The sequence below is a fragment of the Bos grunniens genome, chromosome X (assembly GCF_055505025.1).
Source record: "Bos grunniens cultivar Pamir isolate PY7600 chromosome X, Bosgru_T2T1.0, whole genome shotgun sequence".
Lineage (NCBI taxonomy): Eukaryota > Metazoa > Chordata > Mammalia > Artiodactyla > Bovidae > Bos > Bos grunniens.
In genome coordinates, this window is record NC_141194.1 from 89,931,044 (window position 1) to 89,945,650 (window position 14,607).

General features: G+C 40.0%; 1 long non-coding RNA gene and 1 pseudogene across 2 annotated transcripts in view; one reads left to right on the top strand and one right to left on the bottom strand.

Annotated features, from left to right (window-relative positions):
• Positions 1-2,423: 2,423 nt before the first annotated feature.
• LOC147340878 (uncharacterized) overlaps positions 2,424-14,607 on the bottom strand; it is a 46,998-nt gene continuing 34,814 nt past the window's right edge. Inside the window, exons 2-3 of the long non-coding RNA XR_015158612.1 lie at positions 11,745-11,829; positions 2,424-3,873 (exon numbers count right to left, since the gene is read on the bottom strand). This is a non-coding gene — a long non-coding RNA (uncharacterized LOC147340878). The remainder of the gene's footprint in view (positions 3,874-11,744; positions 11,830-14,607) is intronic.
• LOC147340879 (uncharacterized) lies at positions 10,990-11,869 on the top strand (annotated as a pseudogene). Its single transcript, XR_015158611.1, has one exon. The product of XR_015158611.1 is annotated as an uncharacterized LOC147340879 (transcript).

The window sequence follows — 14,607 nt, forward strand, 5'->3', positions numbered from 1 at the left end:
TCTGTGGGTGATTTTTTTTCTGTTTTTTGTTCATCTGTTTATATTCTCTTAAAAAAAACACAGATTACTTTTTATCATAGCAATATTGAAAGATAAAAAATAGGAAAGCAATATCAAGCAATCAAGTACTATTCAGTGAAGTGCCTTCGGAAGGCAGTGGAGCAACATAAACTTTGTGTTGCCAGGATGTGAACTGAGTAAGTGTCACATTACCTCTGGGACTCAAAGGTGCAAGAATCAACTTGGCAGTTATTACAGATCCATTTTTGTAAGGGAGACTCTTGGCATCTGTGAATTAGGGATAAAACTTGACTTCTAGGGCTGTGGAGAATATTCAATAAGATGCTGAGTATGTGAGCTGGTTCCCACCCTCTCCCCTGCACTAACAGGGCCAGAGCCCCAGCAGATGTTTTGGAGAGGGCTGAGGAGGTTTCAAGTGTGTGCAGGAATAAGTCCGGACAGCTGTGAGGTGGGTGGCCCTCTCCAGCTGGGGTAATGTCATGACTCTTGGCTGGTATGCCTCTGCTTGTGGGTACTGTACCCTCCTAAGGCTCCCACCACTGCGGATGGGCTGGAGACCGTGATGGTCTAAAGCAACACCATGTCACAACTGAAAGGTGGAGAATTCTCTACAGTAGAGTTACCCTAACTCACCTAGGTAGCACCCGGTTGTCACTTGGGTCTTGCTATTTATAAAGTTCTGATAAAACATACCTTTCCAAGTATTTTGTTGGTTTGTGTGTGTTTCTGTGTACAGCCATCTGCACTGGATTTAGATACTGGAGATTGAACCAGGAGAAAAATCTGTGACCAGATGCTGTGCTATTCTCACCTGTTAATCTCATGTCTGCTGATGCTTTTTTCTTAGAAGTTGTCTCCTAGGAAATTCCTGTTAAACCCTGGCTTATTTCAGCAGACCCATCTACCTATGTGATTTTTTCCCCCTCTGTCTCTTCATTAGCCTTTTATTTGCTTATAGTGTTTCTTTAAACGTTTAGGCCAGTTATAGATTTACAGAATTATTACAAAGATGCAGTTTCCATATACCCCATACCTGTTCTTAACATCTTTTTAGCTTGAAGTGTTCGTCACAATGAACCAATGTTGATAAATTATCATTAACCAAGATACATACTTTATTCAGAGTACCTCAGTTTTTCCCTAATGTCTTTTTTCTGTCCCAGGATCCCATCCAGGTCTTCATCATGTCTCCTTAGGCTCCTCTTGGCTGTGACAATTTCTCACACTTTCCCTGTTTCTTATGCCTTGACACTTGAGAAGCACTGGTCTGGTACTTTGATTAGTGTACCGCAGTTTCAGTTTGCTTGATTTTTCTCTTATGGTTAGACAGGTGTTAAGTGCTTTTTTGGGAAGAGGATCACACAGGCAAAATGGAGTCATATAAAGGGTACATACTATCAATATTATCACTGTTTATGTTAATGTTGGTCACCTGGCTGAAGTAGTGTTCTCAGGATTCTACATGGTAAAGTTACTCTTTTATTTCTCCCTTTCTAGACTATACTCGTTGCAAGAAAATCACTCTGCACAGTCTACACTTAAAAGACTGCAGTGTTATGTTCAATCTTGTTGAAGATGGAGTATCTCCAACATTTATTTGGAATTCTGCATATTTGATTTCTCCCCATTTATTTAATACACTTTGGACTATAATACTACTACATATATTTTCATTGCTCAAATTTTTCCACTTTTGGCCATTGGAAGTTCTTTCAGTTGGCTCTTCCATCTATTTAACATACCCCCATCATTGTGTACATGTATGTGTGTGTTTATAAAACTTTGGTGCTATAAAATGGTCTAGTCATATTTTGCATATTTCCCGCCCAAATCCTAGAATCAACCATTTCTCCAAGGGACCCTGGTACCTTTGGTTGGTACTAAAAACCAAGATTTAGGTGTTAAGTGTACACCCTACCATTTGGATATCATTGCTTCTAGGCCCTTTCAGTTGATAAAGAAGATATATATGCATCTCTTTCTGTCTCTCTCCATATATATATATATGTGTGTGTGTGTGTGTGTGTGTGTACATATATATACATCTTTATATGTTTTAAAATATATAGAGAGAAAATTTTGTCTTTAATCTTAACAGACTCTACTCATTTCCAAAGTTACCTGTATCAGTGCCTTATTCTTGCATCCCTTTCAGTGAAGTTGTTTCATGCATTTGTGATATACTTAGAGTCTTTTGTCACATTCTGCATTGTGGGAATGTTGTTATAAATGCACTTTTAAATATCAAATTCCAGTTGTTCATTGCTGTTATATAGGAAAGCAATTAAATTTATATATTAACTTATATCCTGTGATCTTGTGACCAGGAGTTTGTCAATGCTTTGGCATTTTCTACATAGACCGTCATGTCATCTGCAAATAGAGACAAATTTAGTTCCTCAGTTCTAATCTGCACACTTTTTATTTCCTTTTTTGTCTTAATGCACTAGCTAGGACTTCCAGTATGATATTCAGTAAGAGCAATGAGAAAGGACCTCCCTGCCCTGTTCCTGACACTCCAGGTGAAGTGTCTCCTTTTTCATCACTGAGTATAATGTTAGTTTCTTGTAGTCTTTGTTGTTCAGTCACCATGTAGATATTCTTTATCAAGTGGAAGAAGTTCCCCTCTACTCCCAGGTTGAAAGCGTTTATCATGAATGGTTGTTGGAGTCTGTCAAATACTTTTTCTGTATCAGATAATATCATTTAATTTTTCTTTTTTAGTCTGTTAACATGTAGTGGATTATATCAATTGATTTTCAAATGTTGAATCAACCTTGAACACCTGGAATAAATTTCAGTTGTTTGGCACATAACTTTTTATACATTATTAGATTCAGTTTTATAATACTTTGTTGAGGATTTGTGTCTGTATCCATTAGAGATATTGGTCTGTAGTTTTCCTTTCTCGTAGTATCTTTTATCTGGTTTTGGAATTGGGGTAATATTGGTCTCACAGAATGAGTCAGGTGTTCTCGACTTCAGTTTTATGGAAGAGATTGTGGAAAATTGGTATTATTTCTAACTTAAATGTTTGGGAGAATTCACTGGTGATTTCTAAATGTTTACTGGTGATCCTTAAATGTTTGGTAGAATTTGGTCCTAGTGATTTCTATCTTTGGAAGGTTATTAATTACTGATTCAATTTCTTTAATAGATACAGAACTATTCAGGCTATCTTTTTCCTCTTGTGTGAGTTTTAGGAGTTTGTATCTTTTGAGTAATTAGTCCATTTCATCTTAAGTTACCTAATTTGTAGGCATAGAGTTTCTCATAGTATTACTTCATTACCTCCTTAATGTCCATGGGATCAGGAATGATAACCCCACTTTCATTTCTGATATTGTTAATTTGAGTCTTTCTTGGTTACCCTCATAAGAGATTTAATAATTTTATCTTTTCAAAGAACCAACTTTTGGTTTTGTTGATCTCCTCTGTTGTTTTCCTGTTTTCACTTTCCTTTGATTTTGTCTCTAGTTATTTCTTTTTTCCTATTTGCTCTAGGGTTCGATCCCTGGGTTGGGAAGATACCCTGGAGAAGGGAAAGGCTACCCCCTCCAGTATTCTGGCCTGGAGAATTCCATGGACTATACAGTCCATGGGGTCACAAAGAGTCGGACATGACTGAGCAACTTTCACTTTCACTAGGCTGCCTACAATGAGGGAGACCCGGGTTCGATCCCTGGGTCGGGAAGATCCCCTGGAGAAGGAAATGGCAACCCACTCCAGTACTCTTGCCTGGAAAATTCCATGGACAGAGGAGCCTGGTAGGCTGCAGTCTATGGGATCCCAAAGCGTCGGACACGACTGAGCGACTTCACAGGCTTAAATGACTCTTCTTTCTTTAGTTTCCTAAGAAGAAAGCATAGGTTATTGATGGGAGAACCTTCTTTTCCATATATGCGTTTAAGCTAGAAATTTCCCTTTAAGCATTGCTGTTGCTTTACCCCAGAAATTTTGATATGTTGTATTTTCATTTAGTTCAAAGCATTTTAAAATTTCTGTTGAGAATTCTTCTTTGACTCGTGTTATTTAGAAATGTGTTGCTTAATTTCCAAATAGTTGGGTTCGCCATCTATCCTATTATTGATTTCTAGTTTAATTCTACTGAGAGCATACTTTTATGATTTCTATTCTTTTAAACTTGTTAAGGTGGGTTTTATGGACTCTCTTGAGTTCATGTTCTATATGAGCTTGAATGTTGAATGGAATGTTCTATAAAGGTAAATTAAATCACGTTGATTAATAATGCTGTTCAGGTCGACTATGTATTAGGTGCTCAGTTAGGTGTCTGACTTTTTGTGATCCCATAGACTGTAGCCCATCAGGCTCCTCTTTTCGTGAAATTTTCCAGGCGAGAATACTGGAGTAGGTTGCCATTTCCTTCTCTGACTATATCCTTATTGATATTCTGCCTGCTTAATCTGTCAGTTACTGATTGAGGGCATTAAAGTTTGTAACCATAATAATAGATTTGTCTGTTTCTTCTTTCAGTTCTATCAGTTTTTGCTTCATATATTTTGACACTTTGTTATGTACATGTTTAGGATTATTATATGTTTTGCTCACAATTGATCCCTTTGTCATTATGTAGTGCCTCTTTCGGAGAAGGCAGTGGCACCCCATTCCAGTACTCCTGCCTAGAAAATCCCATGGACAGAGGAGCCTGGTAGGCTGCAGTCCATGGGGTCGCAAAGAGTCGGACATGACTGAGCAACTTCATTTTCACTTTTCACTTTCATGCATTGGAGAAGGAAATGGCAACCCACTCCAGTGTTCTTGCCTGGAGAATCCCAGGGACAGCGGAGCCTGGTGGGCTGCTTTCTATGGGATCGTGCAGAGTCAGACACGACTGAAGTGACTTAGCAGCAGCAGTGCCTCTTTTGATCTCTCATAATTTTCCTTGTTCTGCTTTGTCTGAAATTATGTAACTACTCCAGCTTTCTTTTTTGTCCAGGTTTTTTTTTTCTTTTTATTAGTACAGATCTTTCTTGTTGCTTTACTTTTAACCTCTCACTCTTTATCAGGGCTTCCCTAATACCTCAGTTGGTAAAGAATTCACCTGCAATGCAGGAGACCCCAGTTCGATTCCTGGGTTAGGAAGATCCCCTGTAGAAGGGATAGGCTACCCACTCCAGTATTCTTGGGCTTCCCTTGTGGCCCAGGTGGTAAAGAATCCACCTGTAATGCGGGTAGACCTAGGTTCGATCCCTGGGTTGGGAAGATCCCCCGGAGAAGGGAAAGGCTACCCACTCCAGTATCCTGGCCTGGAAAATCCCATGGACTACAGTCCATGGGGTCTCAAAAGAGTTGGACATGACTGAGCAACTTTCACTTTCACTCACTCACTATATTTAAAGTGGGCTTCTTGTACACAGCATATAGTTGGTTTTTTTTTAATTCACTCTGATAGTTTCAATCTTTAGTTGATGTATTTAGACCATTCATATTTAAAATGACTCAATATATTTGGATTTAGTATCAACCATGTTTATAACTGTTTTCTATTTGTTGCCAGAGGCTTCTTTTTCTGCCTTCTCTAGTTTATTTTTGCCTGCGCCAGGTCTTAGTTAAGACATATGGGATCTTTCAGTTTAGTTGCAACATGTAGGATTTAGATCCCTGATCAAGGATCGAACCTATGTCCCCTGCATTGGGAGTGTGGAGTCTTAGCCACTGGACCACCAAGGAAGTCTGCCTTCTCTAGTTTTAATTATTTTACATGATTCCACTTGTCTTCTCTTAATGTATCGATTATATTTCTTTAAAAATTTTCAATGATTTTCCTCGAGTTTACATTTTTAAATAAGAACATTTTCAAATAACACTGTTCTGCTTCACTTATATGTAGTACAGTTACCTTAAGTGTTCATTATTCATTTCACTCATCCATTTCCTGCAATCACTTAATACACTGTTATTTTATTACTTTAGATAGAGAGTTGTCTTTTACATCAATTAAGAATAAGACAAAAGATTTCATTATACTTTCATTTATTGCATTTCCAATGCTCTTCCTTTATGTAGATCTGAGCTGCAGGCCTGCACCATTTTTCTGCTGCCTGAAGAAAATCTTTTAACATTTCCTGAAGGAAAGGTTTGCTGATGCTGAATTCCATCAGTTTTTGTTTGTCTGAGAAAGTCTTTATTTCTCCTCCACATTTGAAGGATTATTATACTGGACATAGAATTTTAGGTTAGTTTTTTTTTCTTTCAACATTTTAAATATTTACAGTTATAGAGACAGGAGTGTTAACACTGAAATGGAAGGTATTTTTTTAATTTCTTCTTGTAGTTCTGTCAGATTTATTTATTTTGAGGTCTGTTTAATAAATGCATACAAATTTTAAATATCATTAAGTGATGCTTATGTCTTGTAATGCTTTTTGCTTTAAAGTCTATTTTGTTATTAATATAACTATAATGGCTTTCTTTTGGTTAGTGTTTTCATGTTATTTTTCCCCTATGCTTTTACTTTCAGTCTTTATGTATCTTTATATTTCAGATATGTCTTTTGTAAATAGTATATAGTTGGGTTTTTCCAGTCCAAAAATCTTTGCTTTTTAATTGCTTCATGTAAACCATTTACATTAATGTACTTACTGCTATTAATACTGGATATAACCATTGCACCACATTCCTTCTCTTATACCCCATCTGGTTTATGTTAGTTTTTTCTTCCTGAGGATTGATTATTTTCTTATTTTTGCCCCTCTATTAGCTTAGAAGTTTTACTTTCTTACTCTTCCTTAATAGTTATCCAGTAATTATAGCATATAGTCTTGACTTACTAAAGGCTAACATTAATTTATACTTATACATACTCTTTAGATAATGCCAGAACTTTAAATGCTTTTACTTTAGTCCTCTTGACTCCTGTGTTGTCAATATGAATTAACAAGATAATATTATTTTATATAGTATTGATTTAAATTTATAGATAGATATTTAGCCTTGTAATTGCTTTCTTTTCCTTCCTTCATCCCCAGTCTTCTGTCTGAGATCATTTTCCTGTTATCTGAAAAATGCCCCATAGAATTGAGTATTTCCTTTGGCTTCTGACTGCTGCTAGAAACTCTTTGTTTTGGTTTATTTATAAAGCTTTTATTTTGCCTTCATTTTTGAAGGGTATTTTTGCTGGTTATTTTCTTGGTTGGTATTTACTTTCTTTCAAGATACTAAAGATGTCACTTCACCATCTTCATGCTTTCATCATTGCTGTTGCAAAGCCAGTAATTAGCCTAAGTTTTGTTCTTTTTGAGGCATATTCTATCTTTTTGGCTATTTTTATGATTTTCTCTTTGTCTTGAATTCTCTGTAAATTCACTATTATGTATTCTATGCACAGGCTTCTTTTTATTTATCCTGCTTGGGATTTGTTAGACTTCTTGGATCTATGGATCAATATCTTTCATCAGTTTTGAAAAATCCTCAGCCATTAAATCTTCAAAGATTGCCTCTGAACAGTTCCATTTCTCTTTTCCTTTTGGAATTCCAATTGAACATGTATTAGACCTTATCCTACTGTCTTGTCTGTATTTTCCATATTTTTGACCACCTGTGCAGCCTTACAGATAATTTCATCTGAATATAATTTCTAGTTATTTAATTCTCTTGAGTTGCATCTAATCTGCTGTTAAAAGCCATCCACTGAGTTTCTAATTTCAGCTTTGTTATTTTTCAGTTTTGGAGTTTTCTTTTTTCCCTACTTTTTTTTGGTTTTATGGTTCCATGTTGAAATTTTCAAGATTGGATTTTATTTATCTGAATACACTGAGCATTGTGGTTTTGTTGTTCAGTCACTCAGTCATGTCTGACTCTTTGAAACCCTATGGACTGCAGCATGCCAGGCTTTCCTGCCCTTTACTATCTCCCAGAGTTTGCTGAAACTCATGTCCATTGAGTTCATGATGCCAGGCACTGTGGTTTAGTAGTCTGTATCTGATAATTTGAATAATTCAAAGCTAATGTATCTGCTTCTGTTGTCTATTGTCTATAGTGCTTCTTATCTATGATGTATCTTTTCTTTGTTTTTCTGGTTATCTTTGTGTATGGGCATTGTACTTAAATAGCTGTTTGTTGGAATAATTTGAGGCTGAGGATGATGGAATCTTTCTCCAAAGAAGATTTTGTTTGCACTGGTTAGGCCCATAAGGATACTTCTGTCTAAAACCACCATAATCTATATTCAAAAATTAAACTTTACTAGTCCACCTAGACGGAGAAGGCAATGCACCCCACTCCAGTACTCTTGCCTGGAAAATCCTATGGATGGAGGAGCCTGGTAGGCTGCAGTCCATGGGGTTGCCAAGAGTTGGATACGACTGAGCGACTTCACATTCACTTTTCACTTTCATGCATTGGAGAAGGAAATGGCACCATACTCCAGTGTTCTTGCCTGGAGAATCCCAGAGACGGGGGAGCCTGGTGGGCTGCTGTCTATGGGGTCACACAGAGTCGGACACGACTGAAGTGACTTAGCAGTAGCAGTCCACCTAGATGTTGCAAAGCCAAGCTAAAAGACTTTGTGAGGGCTAGTTTATTTCCAGTTTATAATTACCCTTAAAGTGAAACATCTGGAGTTCCTAGGAAACTCCTTCCCTTTTAATAAAACTTGGACTTTTGAGTTTTGTTATTCTAGTGCTTTGAGTCTTCTAAAGCTTCAGTTCATTTAACACTGGTTTATTCCTTAACCTTTACTCCTTAACCATAGATGCCCTTAAGAAAAATACAGTTAACCTTATGAGTACTAAAAGAAAATGGGGAATTCCTCTTTGACCTCATGTAGGAAAAGAGTTTTTAACTATGAGTCAAAAATCTAGATGCAATAAAAGACAAATCTGATAAATATGACTATTTTTTAATGCATGGCAGAAATACATCATAAAAAAATAAAGCAACTAACAAGTTGGAAGTAAATATTTGCAACTTTTATAATAAAGGCCTAATATAATGTATAAAGAACACTTGAAAAGTGCGAAGGAGCAATAACCCAATAGAAGAATGTGGAAAAGGGACTTCCCTGGAGGTTCAGTGGCTAAGACTCTGCACTCCGAATGCAGGGGGCCCAGGTGTGATCCCTGGTCAGGGAACTAGATCCCACATGCCACAACTAAATATCCCACATGCTGCAACTAAGACATGGTGTGGCCAAATGAATAAAAAATAAATATTTTTTTTTAAAAAAGAAAAATATGTGGAAAAGACATGAACAGACAATTCACAATGATATTTAATTTGCTATTAAACAGAAATGCAAAATAAAATGCCATGGATATACTATTACTCACTTATCAGTGAAAATTAAAAAGTATGTCATATTATGTTGAAAACTGGGGAAATAAGCACTTACCTTTATTTTTGGTGGGAAAGCAAAAATGAGTCTGAGATTCAGGGGAGGGAATAACCTGGATATGTAGATTTGGGAGTCTGTGTTTACGGAAAACGGACAGAGTCAGGGAGAGAGAACACATGGACTGAGAAGAGCTGAGGCTCAGGACACAGCTGCACAAGGTGGCAGCGCAGCTCCCTGGTGGGACCAGCATCAGGGCTCTAGAGTCAGGAGGAGCTAGTCTTGAAAGCGGGCTGTGGGGCTATGTGGTGCTCTAGGCAAAGTCTGTTACCTTCCTTGTGATCAGCTGCTGCAAGTGGGGCTAATGGGCATCTCAGAGGGATGCTGAGCAAGGACCCGAGATGCTCCAGGTAAAGCACGTGCAGTCAGGAAGCCTCTCCACTCCTGCTTTATCGGTAATGCCTCCTTCTCCAACCACCACCCTCTGCCAGCCTCCACCTTCCGGAGCTGTCGGGTCCCTCTGGGCTGGGGGCAAGGGAGTGGGGTGGGGGACCTGGTTCAGGTGATGCGATGCTCACATGACCGGCTGGGCGCTGACGTGGACAGCAGCCCCCATGCCCGCCCTGCCCACGCAGAACCAGTTCCCAGAGCTGCCCCGGCGAGGGGCGAGAGGGCTTAGGCGAGCCCGAGGAGGTGCAGACCTGGTCTGGGCGCCACAGGTCAGTATCAAGGTGGCCACTGCGGCGTCCTGGGCAGGGGTGGAAGCTGATGGGACTAAGATTCAGGAGCAGCGGGGAGAAACGGGGAGAAAGGAGGGGGTCCCGAGATGAATGTGGAGAACGGTGAGGCGCGACGTGGGCAGGTGGCCCCGTATCCTCCTCGACGGCCCTCCTCTGTGCCCTCCCCCCATTTTTGAGCCTGAAATTGCAGGGGTGGGGGGGGTGTGTGCCCCTGCAGTGCAATGGTGAAACGTAGACAAATTCTGAAAATAATTCCCTTTCACACCTGAGCCCAGGAGGAAATAACTGACCTCACATAAAGGGGTGGGGATGCGGCGGGTTGCTTGCACGGGAGGAAGACACAGAGACCCAAAATAGTTTGGAAAGCATCCTGGTCTGGTGCCTGCAGCCTGAAAAGTAATGGTAGCTGGGATGCAGGAGAGGTAGGGGGAAAATTGTAGGATGAGGAGGGCCCGGATTCAGGAAAGGGACCTCAGCCCATGGACCGTGCAGTCCCTCTCTGTCTTCTGTCTGCAGGTCTGCATGTCTGTTCCCAACACTCTGCAAGGCTAGAAAAGGAGGAGAAACCTGGCCAGAATCCCTGCAAGTCAGTGAAAAATGGGAGGGCACTGGATAGGCATGGGGCTGGGGGGCACAGCTTGGGCAGCATTTGAGGGCCCCACTTCCCATCCCCCCACCAGATATAATATACACCCTCCCTGCCACGTTAAAGGATGGTACAAGGTGGCAGGGCCTGCCACGGAATGGTTGGCTGTCAGTGCAGGAGGAATGGTGGGGTAAAGGGTAGGCAGAAGGTACACTAGGCTCGGCCAGGTCAGAGGACCACTGACGCGGGTGAGATGCCAGTGCTGTCCAGACCTGCCTTCCACACAAGCCCTCAGTCTCCCTTGTCTCCTCTTTGTCTCTTCCACCCTCATCCCCCAGGACAGGAAAAGGAGGGGACATCTCAACATGGAAAAGCTGCAATGAAAATGAAGGAAAGTTGGAAAGTGAGGGAAAGCCAGAAGATGAAGTAGAGCCTGAAAATGAAGGAAAGTCAGATGAGAAAGAAAAGCCGGAAGTGGAGGGGAAGTCAGAATAGGAATGAGAGCTCCAGAATGAGGGACAGCCAGACGATGAGAGACAACCCGCACATGAGGGACAACCAGCAGATGAGGGGAAGAAAGAAAAGCAGGGCAAGTTCGAAGCTGAGGGAAACGCACTCAAGAAGGGCAAGCCAGAGTCCCAGGCAAAGTCAGAGAGCCAGTCGCGTGCTGCTGAAGAGCGCCCTGCTGAAGATTATGTGCCCCAGAAGGCAAAAAGAAAAACGGACAGGATTCCCCCAAGGACTATCAGGACAACTTACAGGAAAGGCATCTGGGAGGTGAGGAGATAATCAGAGAATGTGAAGATCTGTCAACGGCTCAGCTTCAAGAGCTAAGGAAAAGACAGAAAATGGGTGGATTTCATTGGATACAAAAGAAATGTACAGGATCTATTCACCCCAAGGGGCAATGGGGTGTCAAGGGGATGAAAGGAGGAGGGAGGAGCCAAAGGGGCATACATGATATCCCATATCTTTAATGCCTTGGCATTTGATTCTGGTTTCTTTGATGAGAATATCACTGACCCTGCTTTCCCTGGCAGTCACTTGTCAGGCTCTGTGTTTTATCCTCAAGCTGATACTTTGCTTTAGGTGTCACTGTCCTTACCAGCAGCCATTTGATCCAACTACAGTGCTCTGTGTTTCAGTAGGGGGTTTTCACTCACGTTCATGGAAGAGATGTTCATGGTACACTGTAAAAAGAGCAATAAAAAAACACTTTTCAGAACCAAATGTATAGTATCAAACCAGTTTTGTAAAAGGGCTTCCCTGGTGGCTCAGACTGTAAAGAATTTGCCTGCAATGCGAGAGACCTGAGTTTGATCCCTAGGTCTGGAAGATCCCCCTAAGGAGGAAATGGCTACCCACTCCAGTATTCTTGCCTGGCAAATCCCATGGACAGAGAAACCTGGTGGGCTACAGCCCATGGGATCGCAAAGAGTCAGACATGACTGAGCGACTAACACTTTTCACTTTGTAAAAGTAGTAAATGTTTGTGTAATGCATTTGTGCACAGAGAAAACCATGAAAACTAAAAACTAGGTGATAGTTTTTTCCTGCATTGTAGCCAGAAAATAGGTCTTGCCTGTACTCAAAGATGAGTCCAATCATCAGATGGTACCTCCATGCCATTCCTCCACAAGTATGTCCATCCCATGTTTTCCCCTAGTTGTAACCACGTCAGTGGGCACTGGCAGCCCTTCTCCTGGGTCCTCTACCATCCTATGGCTCCTCCCAACATGTGTGATTCTTTTTCCTGTCTTTGCTCACTCATCTCTACTTTTTCTTAAATGATGTTTGTCATAATAAAAAAATTCCTAGAAATCAATACATGATAAAAAAAAATTGAAATGTTCAGTGAGCTTATGAGGGCAATGAAGATTCCTGTTGTCAGACTGTAAAATGATAAGTAAAACATTACATCTAGGACTCATAGCTAGAGGAATCAACCTGACAGTTACAACAGATCCACGTGCTCTAAAGGTCAGTCTTGTCATCTGTGAAATGGGAATAAAACTTGCCTCACAATCTGCTGAGTGGACCAGATGAGGTACTGGATATGTTAGCTCTGTTGGGAGAGCTCCTTTGTAGCAGTAGGACTCTGAACCTTGTCAGACACTCAGAAGAGAGCTGAGGGTAGGTCTCACCAATGCCTAGGAACAAGTCTAAGCAGCTGAGAAGAGACTGCCACTCTTCTCTGGATACTACCATATCTGCTGGGCATGCCTGCTCTGCCGGGCCCTGTACCCTCTGCTAACAGGTATTGATATGATGGAGTCCTTATGGTGACAAAGCTCCTCTGGTTCCCTTTAGTCCCCAAAGGGTCAAAGCCCCTATCTGACTTCTATAGGAATGTGGGTAAATTCCCTCTCCCAACTTCAGAGTTGTATCTACCCTCGTGGCATTGCCCCAGGGCAGTTTGGGCTCCATTATATTACATAGTTCTTAGCAAAGTAGTCATTAACAATTTAGTTCATTTTATATTTGCTTATAGTAGTTTCTTATCTCTTACAGGACTCATATATTTTGGGTCCCCTGGGGATTGTATCCTGAGACACATCTATGGATGAAACAGTGGATAATTATTTGAACTACACACCACAGTACCTCAGGGAAGCCATATCTAAATTTATATACCATTCTTAGTGTGAATTTTCTCTCTAAAAAGTCTCCTGGTTGGTTTCCTACACAAATTCAAAGGACTTGTCCACACATAATCAGAGAGGGTTACACAAGTGAGTTTCAAACTGAAAATATCCCTTCCCATTCCAGACCAATTCCAACTAAAAATTGTAACAGTGCTCTTAAAAATATTAAGAACTCTCAATGTTAGGGATTTTAATTTAACCCACTAGTATGTCGCTTTTTCCAAATGAGGACTTATTCACATATATTTAATAAATTATATGATATATATACTTAATTATGATTGAATCAGAAGCCCCGAGTTAAAAAAAGATGCCCTGTTCATGGATTAGAAGCCTTGATAGTGTTAATATGGTAATTCTCTCCAAAAGTTATCTATAAATTCAATGTTATATGGAAAAGCAAAGGACACAGGATAGCCAAAATATTTTGAAAATGAAGAACACAGTTGAAGGACTCATTGCCTGATTTCAGGGCTAACTAAAACTACAGTAATCAAGTCTGTGTAGTATGGCATAAGGATAGACATAGATTGATGGAATAAGACAGAGTCCAAAAGTAGATCCACATGTATATCGTCAATTCATGTTTTAAAAAGGACCCACAGGAATTCAGTGGAGAAAGACTTTTCAACAAATGATACTGGAACAACTATGTCGTCTTGGTCAGTTTGGACTGCTATAACAAAAATACCACAGACAGGAATTTTTCATAGTTCTGGAGTGTGGGAAACCCATGATCAGATGCTGGCAGATTTGGTATCTAGTAGGGGTCAGATTCCTGGTTCATAACCAGATGTCTTCACATGACAGAAGGGGCAAGGGAGCTTTTTGGGGTCATTTTTATAATGAAGCCAATTCCTCATGAGGGCTCCACTTGCATGGCTTAATTGCCAAAGGCCCTGCTTCCAAATACCATCCAACGATGAATTTCACAGTTACACAAACAATTCAGTCTATAGCAGACATCAATATACAAAAAAAGTACCCTTGCCTCACACCATATACAAAACATGAATTAAAAATGCCTCACAGAGCAAAATATAAAACCCCAAATTATAAAAACTTTATTTAGAGAATTCCTGGGTGATCCCAGTGGTTAAGATTCTTAGCTCTCACTGCCAAGGGCCTGGCTTCAATCCCTGGTCAGGGAACTAAAATCCCATAAAGCCACGTGATGTGGCCAAAAAAAACAAAATAAAATAAAAATAAAAATTTCATTTAAAGATAGGAACAATATGGAATAGTTTGTTGTTTCAGAGTAAACTATTAATGTTTATTAATTCTGAAGTAGTTGAAAGATTTTTTATTGTAATTTTTTATTTT